Raw genomic sequence first — 10,998 nt, forward strand, 5'->3', positions numbered from 1 at the left:
TGGCAGACTTGAGTAGTTGCAGTGTCGACCATATGGAACACAAAGCCGGAGATATTTGTTGTCTGGCTCTTTACAGAAAAGTGTGCTGAGCCTCGCTTTAAAGCTTCTATTTGAACAGTTGTTGACTGTAGACATGACCTTTCTGACAAGTAGATTAGCATTTTTACTTCCAATCCAAATATTTTTATTGTTCTTCCTGTCCAATGTCTTCCTATTGTTTCAGCATATATTCCTAGAGAAGGTTACCTAAGGTGTAACATTAAATTATTTCTTTATCATTTACTTTATAATGTTCCCTCATAGGTAATTTCAGGCATTTTGATGATAATAATAGTGAGACCCACAAGCGATAACTCTTGTGCATGTAAGTGTTCTCTTATATTGCATATAAGGATGCAAATATTCAAAAGGAAATTCAAAAACCATGGATTTTTAAAAAGAAAGAAACAAAAGCAAAGCAAAAACAGTGAAAATGTTCAAGTCAAATTGCAAACATTTGTCATGCTCCTTAGTATAATAAATAAAGCAATAATGGTGAAAGATTGCAGAGCCTTACGCAGAGCCCATAAGATGGTTCTAATCTTATTTCTTTAACTTCTCTGTGAAACATAGGAACCATCATAAATAATTAATTGCTCATATTAGATTAATAAATTCTCTAAAAAAAAATCTTGTGTCTTTTAGTACTCTCTCCACTTGGGTTTATATTTTGTTCTCTTTTTCCTGAAGAATTGATTTGAAACGGAAGACTCTGGGATTTACAGCTAAGAAGTCACTGTTCAAGGGCTCAGTTGTTGGAAACCAATGGGAGTAGGTTAAGTTCTCAGCACCACTGCTATGATCTGTAAATAAATTAACATATGACATTATAAAATCATAAACTAGTAAAATCAATTCAAAATAAATGAATTAGATGTTGTCTGTATGACCAAAACATCAACTGCAGTAGAGGCTGTTCAGCTTTTTATTTTGCATTTTCCAAAGTTTACTTGAAAAATATGACTTCGTATTTTTGAATACACACTTACAGACTTCATGTGGATATGAGTATATATGACATTTCAAAGGCTGTAAGTCACCAGTATGCACTTGCCACAATCGTATCATCATTAATATTGAGCACCCCTACAGGGCCTGGCACATAATAAAGTACTACATGGATGAATCAGATAACTGGGGAGTTGTGTCTCCATGCTTGTACCCATGCTATTTTTACTGTCAGTAGTGCTTGAATAGAGCATGTAAGAGTCCTTTTGAAATGTTGATCACATTCTATTTTGTTTTTTGCCAGCAAAAAACTATGCCTTATTTTTACAGACTATCTCCAGAGTGACCAAGTATAGCCTATTAAATATATCTGAAACTTCATGCACACATTATGTAGCCTCTGTGGGAAAATATGTATTTTATACAAGATGATTTTATAGAAAAATAGTTTCATTTGCAGATAGTAATGATTCTGTCATTAGATATTCACTAGGATGCTAAAATTTAAAAATGTAATAATGCAAATATTCAAAAGAAAATTCAAAAACTGAGAATTTTAAAAAAGAAAGAAAAACTTAATAAAAAAACAAGCAAAGCAAAGACAGTAAAAATGGTCAAGTCAAATTGCAAACATTTGTCATGCTCCTTTGCATAATAAACAAAGCAATAATTGTGAAAGATTGCAGACCCTCACTCATAGCACGTGTATCTTCTAGAATCTACATTCACATATAAATCACATAAATATAATCTTTATATTATAAATACATATATAATATGATATATAGCATACATATTTACTTTAATATATAATATATAACACACAAATGAAATATAGTACTTACCTAAAAAACTTCTTAAGATTAAAGAGGATATGGAGTAATTATGCATGCGTGTGTGTGTGTGTGTGTGTGTGTGTGTGTGTGTGTATTAGTGTTGCTTACTCAGAGAAATATTGGAAAGAATAGTTCTTAAATTGGTAACAGTGGTGTAGCTGAGTTGTATATTTGGGATAGCTTTTAACTTTTTCCTTATACTCTTATATAGGTGAAAATATTATATCGAGAATCTTATTTTTATTGATAATATATTATTTTTTATCATCACAAAAGCTATTATTTATAAAAATAAAAGCAATAACCACATATTAATTCAAAGTATAAAGTTCAATTCCTTAGGATGACATATGTTCCTACATGATATGACTCTGCCTAACTGCCTAGCCTCATTTTCAGAATCATCCACCATTATAATATATAGTCCGCAATACTAAAATAGATAATTGTCCAAAGAGGCCATTTCTTTCATGCTTCCATGTGTCTGTTGAGGCTTTTCTTTGTTTCCTTCCCCACTTTCTCACTTGTCAGGCCAGTGCTCAAGCAATATTGTCTTGTCTAGCCCACTCAACCTATGTGAGGATCCATCCGTAACCCATAGAATGTAATCAATACAAATACTGGAAGGAATTTTGACTCTTCAGTGTCTGTATAAACCCAGATGTACATTTCTGCATCTCTCTCCTTCCTCAAATCTAAATTCTATCAAATACAGATATAAATATTGTACTTTCTTCTGTTTGTTCTGGTATCTCTGTGAAGTAATAGCTAAGATGACAAAACGAACAAACAAATAAAAGCAACCTCTTTTGATCATGGTCTGATAACTTCTAATCCTTTGAGTAGAACTAGCCAATTTTCTTTCTGTCAAGACTTACTAATCCCCTTATTTCAATTAATGTGGTCACCCCACTGTGTTAAAACAGTGATATGCACTATATTGAAACAAAGCATTTTGTCAATATCAGGACACATTAAATCCCCCAATATGGTATTACTGGACTTTGAGATGCATTTTTATGAATGTAATGGTATTTCAGTATTATGGCATAATTTGATAATTCTTAATTTCACTGTGTTATATAAAATAACCATATGTGTTACAATCAGTAGCACCTTAGAATTTAGTACGTCTCTCTGTGTGTGTGTGTGTGTGTGTGTGTGTGTGTGTGTGTGCAGTTGTCCCACGGCTTTTGGTCAAGTACTATAAATTTCTTAATGAGAATAAATACTATGTCTCTGGTACACTTGGCTCTTTCTACCCATTCAATAATCATTAGTAAAATGGTTAAATAACATGCTGTCCACAATAACATATGTGGATGAATGTGGTCTCATTGGAATGTCTGTGCCATCATTGGAATGTCTGTGCCAATATTTGAATAGTCTAGTAAAACCTGGAACATGTTCCAATGGCTGCATCTCAGTAGTGTAGATAAGTCTCCAAAACTGAGTATGAGCAAAGGAAACTAGGTCAGCATATAAATTCTAGTTAAAAATCTACTTAATTCAAGTCTACTAAGAATTTTGCAATGAAGCATAATCAGTATTATCAGTAAGCATATGTATAAGGTGTAATGGAAGGTGTGTAGAAACTGCTCTGTTGAAGTTACCACCTTTGGTTAACATGGCCACAGTGTCTCTGTTTTTGTTCCCCTATTTCCCCTGCTATGATCATGCCACTCACTGTATTTCGTGTCTATATGATGTTATAATTTAAGGCAGATTCAAGGATGTTTCACATACTCCTTCACAAATCACATCTAATCAGTCACCAAATCTAAGATCCCACAACTAATGGCTCCTAAGGTAGACTTAATTTTGGCCGTGCACTTCTCTCAGACACAGCACTATTGCCAAACAAATATATCACTTTTCCAAATTGCTGTAAGAGTGACATTTCTGAAAAAGCACATTAGTTTTCTTCTCCAAATTATTGAATAATTCTACTATTAATAATATACAATTTTATCTATTTGGTAAGCTACTTACATTCCTTTATTCTTTCATAGTCTTTTTCTGATATGAAATAGTCTGCTTATTTTTTTAAATGACATTGATTATTCCACCCTGGTTATCTTGTAGAATGTCCAACATTCTGAATATGTGTGATTGTTTCCTCATTGTGATGTTGGCCTTGTTCTTTTATCTTCTTATTTCCTGTAAGTGAACGTTAGGGCTTGAGGCTGGAATAGATGCAGACTAAACATTTTGTGAATTAATATTTTATAGGTAATCTTTAGTATTTTATATTGCACCGCATTGGAAAAAACATGATGTAAGGATATAATTCTGTGAGTATTCCTGAGTTTGGCCACTTTTCTAATGTGCATTTTTTAAAATTTACAATGAATAATTAATGAGTGGATAGATACATGAACACCCTGTTCATATCTTGTTCTCTAAAATATTTCATGTAATGATTTTATAATTCACTGATTATATATGTTTGAATAGGTTATAACGTGGAGTGTTAAAAAAATGGGAATTTTCAAACTTTATCATTTATTAGTTCTCATTATTTTGTAGAGATTCCTTTCAATTTTTTATCTTCACCCTCACTATCAAGTCATTGGTGTTTATTTATTCAATTTGCCACAATCAAAATGATATAATAGTTTACTGCTTAACTGAATTTCTACTACTTACCACTGAAATTACTGACTGTTGCTAATAGTTTAAGAATACCTTTAGAATTCTAAAAAGTTTTGATCTCCCGAGATATACTACAATCAATGATTTTAACAAGATAATTTGTGTTCATGATTTCTCCCTATCATAAAGGAAAGAGACGGCATCTAAGCACTTACTATGTAAAATCACTATCCTAGGAAGTCTCATGTAATTTTTTACCAGTCAGTCCTTGAAACATGACTCGGAGCACTTATTCCCAACTCCTTACCTCCCATTTCATTTTATGGGTAAAGTAATCAATACTCTGAAGGCTAATTAAATGCTCAAAGACATACAAGTAGTAAAATAGAAGCAGAATTTAAACTCTGGTCTACTGACTCTTTCCCGATGCCATAGTGCCTCTCTGAAGTTCTAGTTACCTATTTTACTGTCAAGACACATAATGGGATCCTATTAGTCAGGATTCTCCAGAGAAACAGAAGTAATGGGATATATATATATAAATATGAGACAGCAAAATAAAGAGAGAATTTATTTTAAAGATTTGGCTCACACAGTTGTGATTACTGGTAAGTACGAAATCTACAGGCCAGGCCATCAGACTACAGACCCCGGGAAGAGTAGATGCTGCGGCTCAAGTCTGAAGGCAGTGTGGAGACAGAACTCCACTTTTCCTCGGGGCACCTCAGTCTTTTCTTCTTAGGCCTTCAACAGATTAGATAAGGCCCACCCACATTATAGAGAGTGATCTGTTTTATTCAAAGTCTTCCTATTGAAATGTTAATTCAATTAAAAATTCCTTCATAGGAACTTTAAGACTGGTGTTTGATCAGACATATGTGCCCTGTAGCCTACTGACACATAAAATTAACCATTACAGTGATATGTAGTGGATGTGCTAAATTTCTATTTTATTGGTATATATTTACAGTTTCAAACTTGACACATTTGATTGCTCCAGTGAGTCTATTTTTTTCTCATTAAAATCGATCTCCACATTTAAATTTATTTAAAATGTTGTTTGTTATTTTTGCGTCATTTATGTATTATTAAACCATTTCTATTAGTCCATAGGTTTAGTATTTATTAAGACATTTTGCCAGGCGTGGTGGCTCACGCCTGTAATCCCAGCACTTTGGGAGGCCGAGGGGGGCTGATCACCTGAGGTCGGGAGTTCAAGACCAGCATGATCAACATGGAGAAGCCCCGTCTCTCCTAAAAATACAAAATTAGCCAGGCTTGGTAGAGCATGCCTGTAATCCCAGCTACTCGGGAGGCTGAGGCAGGAGAATTGCTTGAACCCAGGAGGCGAAGGTTGCTGTGAGCCGAGATCGTGCCATTGCACTCCAGCCTGGGCAACAAGAGTGAAACTCTGTCTCAAAAAAAAAAAAAAAGACATTTTATTTGCTACGTTTTACACTATAGAAACTATAACAACCTTAAGTTACAGCTTCAAATTTTAATCCAAATATGATCTTTATTGATGTAGACGCTTTGCAGCTCTTACTCACTCTTAGAGCTTAAAAACAATTTTACAGTAAAAGCTACGAGCAGAGATTGTGTTCTTCTGTGAGAGCAACACTGTACTGCAGAAAAATATTTGACTGAATCTCATTATCTAAGGAAGAACACTGGGCTCTGGAACTGTGAATACCAGAAAGGCACAAACTCTGCTCAGTCTTCCTTTCAGGTCAATATCTTTAAGAGATAGGTTCAGGAAGGCAAATGTAGGCTACAGAAAAGTAAAAAAGCATAATCTCCCTGAGATAGAAACTCCATGACTATGAGTAAAATTGTTGTGTCAATTTATTCATTGGATTTCAAAATGATATCAAATTCCTAAAATCCCCACATTCTTTCATGAATTATTTGAATCTCTCAAATTTGCCACCTCTGTTTCCCCTGCTGCCTTAAACTAAGGTGATAAGTCAGCATGTTAGGTAACTGAAAAAAGTAAGTGATACATCCTATAAATCCTTTCTTGGCAATGGCCCAGGTACCACTTTAACTTAATATTGGCATATTCTGATTATTTTGTGATTTTAGCCTTTTTAGACCTGCTACTTCCTGGGGAATTTGTATTTGTACTTTAATTCTATAACTTTGACACTCAGGACGATGGCTCAGACTTAGTTCTTTCACTGCTGCTCATTGTAGGTAGAACGTCTAGCTCTTCAAAATTTAATTTCTAGTCCCAATTATTTGGCTGGCAGTATACTAAGATTTCTTCCAATTCCTTGCATATAAACTTTGGGCACAAGACTTGCTCTAAATATAATATAGCAAGACGTGGGGACTGGCAATGATAGAAAAGGGATCATCGGGACATACACACTACATCTGTAACAGCTACTCATACTTCTAATGTGTTTTTGGGAACCACTGGTGATTTTCAAAAATTCTATAAACATTGATTATTTGATTGGAAGCTTTTTATTGTTTAGAAAAGGTGATTATCCTATTGATTCTGAGGAGCATAGAAAGAATATCGTTACTTTTTCTTTATACTAATGATATTAAAAAGAAAGAAAAAATACATGAGAAAATCCCAATGCCAATAGTAAATTTGTAGTTATTATTGGAAAAGACCCAGTGGCATCACCTGTTTAGCTCTGCCTCTGACCTTCAATATATCTTAAGAGTTTCAGAAAATATTCTTTTACTGAAAATGAATGAAACTGAAGCAAAGAATTTCAAGGAAGAGCTTGATGCCTCAAGGGATAGGCTGTACACAGATTAGTATGACTGGAAGTTGAACAAAGGGGCAGCCACCAGTTTCCCCTGACCTTTTCCTTTCACTCAGTGGCATTTATATGAGCTTAGACTGCAAGTATTCTAGAGATGGCAGAAAGCAGATCTGGACACAGCTCAAGCTATACTCATTCTTTTTTTGTTCCAAATCAATGTAGCAAGTTATTTTTTTCTCTCTTTTTCCCCTGATCTTTGACAAGAATAATAAGAAGGAGGAGGAGGAATAGGAGGACAGAAAGGAAGGAAGGAAGGAAGGAAGGAAAGGAAGGAACTGCCTCACAGTAAATAAAAGACCCTAAAAAGAAATTCTAAATTTTATATTGGTAGATTAAAATCTAGTTTTTAATACTAAACTATAAGGAAATTAACTTAATATAAACTTAATCATATTCATCCTAATGGAGAGAAAATTCTCCAGAGTAGTAGAGAAAGATTTAGGAGGCACCAGAACAAAAACAGTTATGAGGAAAACTACATTTATGTTCAGTTATGATATTTCCAATAACTCTATTTTTAAGTTTTCCTACAATATTGTACTTCTACTATAAGAAGTAAATGTTAATAGTCACAAAATTAACACATCAATAGCTATTCTCATATACCACCATTTGTGTTGAACTCATTAATTTCTCAAAACTTTACTAGCAATGAATTTCATGTTTTCAAGAAATGTTTATATTAAGGTAAAATTAAAGTATACACACAAGCATGCAGAATATATACCACACACATACGTACACACACACACTCCTGGAGTCACTTTGATGCATATCACAAAAACACAAAAGTCACTGGAACAGAGGATGTTGATGCCCCATCCCCAAACGAATTCATGAGCAATTTCATTTGACACTTACCAGCATACTCTCAGCTGTAGCCATTCATCTCAAACCCTTATTCCCTCTTGTCTGCCTGAGGACTATTGTCACCTTGAGACTTGCTTGAATTCAAAAAAGGACAAATTACAGGTTTTAGAGAGTTAATGTCCTTCCCTCAGGCAACGCTGAAACCATGGAAAATGAAGTGGTCAATGAATAACAGCAAGACCTCCATTCCTTCGGAGGGATAGTTCTGAAGACTTTTCTACCTAGTTTCCCAAAGGGGCCACAGAGGGTTAAGCAACAATAGCCTACAGCAGTGATTTCATTAACACAAACTTTTCTGCTTCACTTTCCCTACTTTCATATTTGTACGTTCTAGATCACCACTTCCACATATTACTTGTAACCAAGTTCTCATCTCTGAGTCTGTGTTTAGGCCCACTCAAACTTGGCATAGAATAAGGCAAATATACTTTGTTCGTTTCAGTTACCTCTATTGTGAAATAATCAGTGCTAGAGATAGAAAACCTGGTCAAACTGAACTCTGACAGACTGTAAAATGACCTTCACATACTTACTGATTTTTCCTCTGAGGTTTAACAAGGAATAACCTACAAATAAAATGTAAAAATATTTACAGTGTATAATAACATATTTGGATGTATGTAGACATTGTGAAATGATTAAATCAAGCTAATCAATATATTCATTACTTCACATACTTTTCCCTTATTTGTGATGAGAACATTTAAGATCTGCTTTTCTTTTTTAGGAATTTTCATTTATAAAATCCATTATTATTAACTATTGTACAACATAGGGATTATAGATAATAATGTATTGACTGATTTTCAACTTGATTATTTCACATATATAAATCAAAGTCCTCTCATAATAAATAACCTTTTATTACAACTATCTAAATAAAAATATTTAAGAATATTACACATTTATTTTTAGTAATATAGGATAGAACATAATTCTATAATAATAAAATACAGTAAATTTGCTTATCAATATTATAACTTTTATTTTCTCTTCTGAAGTATTTCTGCTTGGCTCAAATTTCAGTTACTTAACCATTGTCGATAAATTCTGTTCCAAGTAAGTTTTATTTGTCTTTAGTTTCTCTCTTCTTGTCATAAAGAATAAAGTGCTTCCCTAAGAGGAAACCTAACAGAAGTGATTCACGCTACTTGCCTTAAAATAAATTTGTCTTTATATCCCTTTAAATTAACTTGAAATATTTATTCTACTCATAATACATGATCACTTACAGAACACGAGAGTGAGACTGTGCATTCGGGGTTGCCCACAGCCCAGCTCATTTTGAGTAATTGTAAATAGTAATACCCATAATTTTTTTTTAATTGGCTAATGCTGTAAGGTGGCATCTGTCATCAGCATCCTCATATAAACTCACCATTGCCACAGCATCTGTTCCATCACAAAATGTTCTATTTCTGTGTCTCGCACATTTAACTAGCAAGGAACAAATAGACTATTTTAAAATAAGTTGCCAGTGTTTCTAAATGAGAACGCAAAGCATATTTGCCAGAAAGGTACGTGACAGGGCAGGAATAAACTGACTTTTGACTTAAAGGAATATAAAAACTGAATTAGTTATTTCATTTATATTTAAATAGTAAGATTGGACAATTAAATAATTGGAGAACAGTTGTTGGATTAAAAGTACTCTACTTTTAAACTCACTTTTTCTAATATATGAACACAGTTTTTATTTTGTATTTAAAATCTATTAATATATAGCAAAAAAGTGTGATAAATGTATTTGAAAGTGTGTAGATTTAGTCTAGTTAATATTCTGTGCCAAAAACTTCTCCTGGGATGTAATGAATTAGAATTAAAAAATGAATTCAGCCATCCATCCATTCATTCATTCAATAAATATTGATTAATCACACTATGTGCCAGGATATAGGGACATAATAATTTAAAAAGCTGCGATAAAAGTACCCGGTTTCATGAAGCTTATGACAGAGGAGGAAGGCAGAGAGTAAGTAAATGCATAAAACACTTAAATAGGTGACTTCAGAGCTGTGAAGAGAAATAAAAAAGGCAATGGCAGAGGACGCTAGCAAAAGAGTGTGCTTCCTTAGAAAAGTGATTTAGAAATGGTTTCTGATTAAGTTGAAAATACCTCGTGAAGTTAGTAATTAAAATCAAAGATTAAGAAAATATATAAATAGTCACTTTTTTCCTTTTAAAGGAGCTGATTGGAAAATATATTGAATGGATAAAATATAGTAAGTAATACACTAGACAAAATCCAGTTAAAGAAGCCATCCCAAAGAAAAAGTCAGAAAGAACATGATCTACACACACATTTTTCAGCTTCATCTGCAATCCAAAGGCAAAATGTAAAAGTATGCAAGAAATCTCAAACAGGCCAGTCCCTAAGAGGGCTCACAATTGTGTATCAGTGTAAACATTATATTTTGATGCAAATCCTATACATAGCTTATATGGCAGTGGAGAAAAGATTGCTTTTTCTTGGTTTTAGAAAAAAATGCAGCATAAATTATTACCATGATGTTAAATTATTATTCTTTCTGCTTTACAACTATTTGAGAACATTTTGCATGAGCAAAAAATATGTCCAAATATAAAGAAGGACACCAAATGTGTGAAAGGTAGCAGCATTTTGTGGCACATGGTGTGTCACTTGAAAGAAATGACATGATAAAATTCATTTTAGTCATTTATTTATTCAATTAATTTATCAAAACAGTATTCACTTCAGACTAAGGAGAATTGCCAAAAAAAGAGATTTATGGTTGTTATTGCTGTCCACCAAGCATAAAACATTACTATTATTTCATTATGTGTTCATTATTTTCAAAAGCCCGGAAAATAGTACTTTATTTGTAGAACATATATTCTATATAAGCAGGAAGCCATGTTACATTTAAAGTAAGACTTTAAATGATACTACATTAAACTAGAAT

General features: G+C 33.2%; 1 long non-coding RNA gene across 1 annotated transcript; it reads right to left on the reverse strand.

The window, feature by feature from the left end:
- Positions 1-205: 205 nt before the first annotated feature.
- Positions 206-5,813, reverse strand: LOC134739411 (uncharacterized). The gene is made up of 3 exons (XR_010126040.1): positions 5,619-5,813; positions 3,816-3,983; positions 206-842 (listed from the first exon to the last, which is right to left on the reverse strand). It is a non-coding gene; the product is annotated as an uncharacterized LOC134739411 (long non-coding RNA).
- Positions 5,814-10,998: the final 5,185 nt, after the last annotated feature.

The sequence above is a fragment of the Pongo pygmaeus genome, chromosome 3 (assembly GCF_028885625.2).
Source record: "Pongo pygmaeus isolate AG05252 chromosome 3, NHGRI_mPonPyg2-v2.0_pri, whole genome shotgun sequence".
In the NCBI taxonomy this organism is placed as follows: domain Eukaryota; kingdom Metazoa; phylum Chordata; class Mammalia; order Primates; family Hominidae; genus Pongo; species Pongo pygmaeus.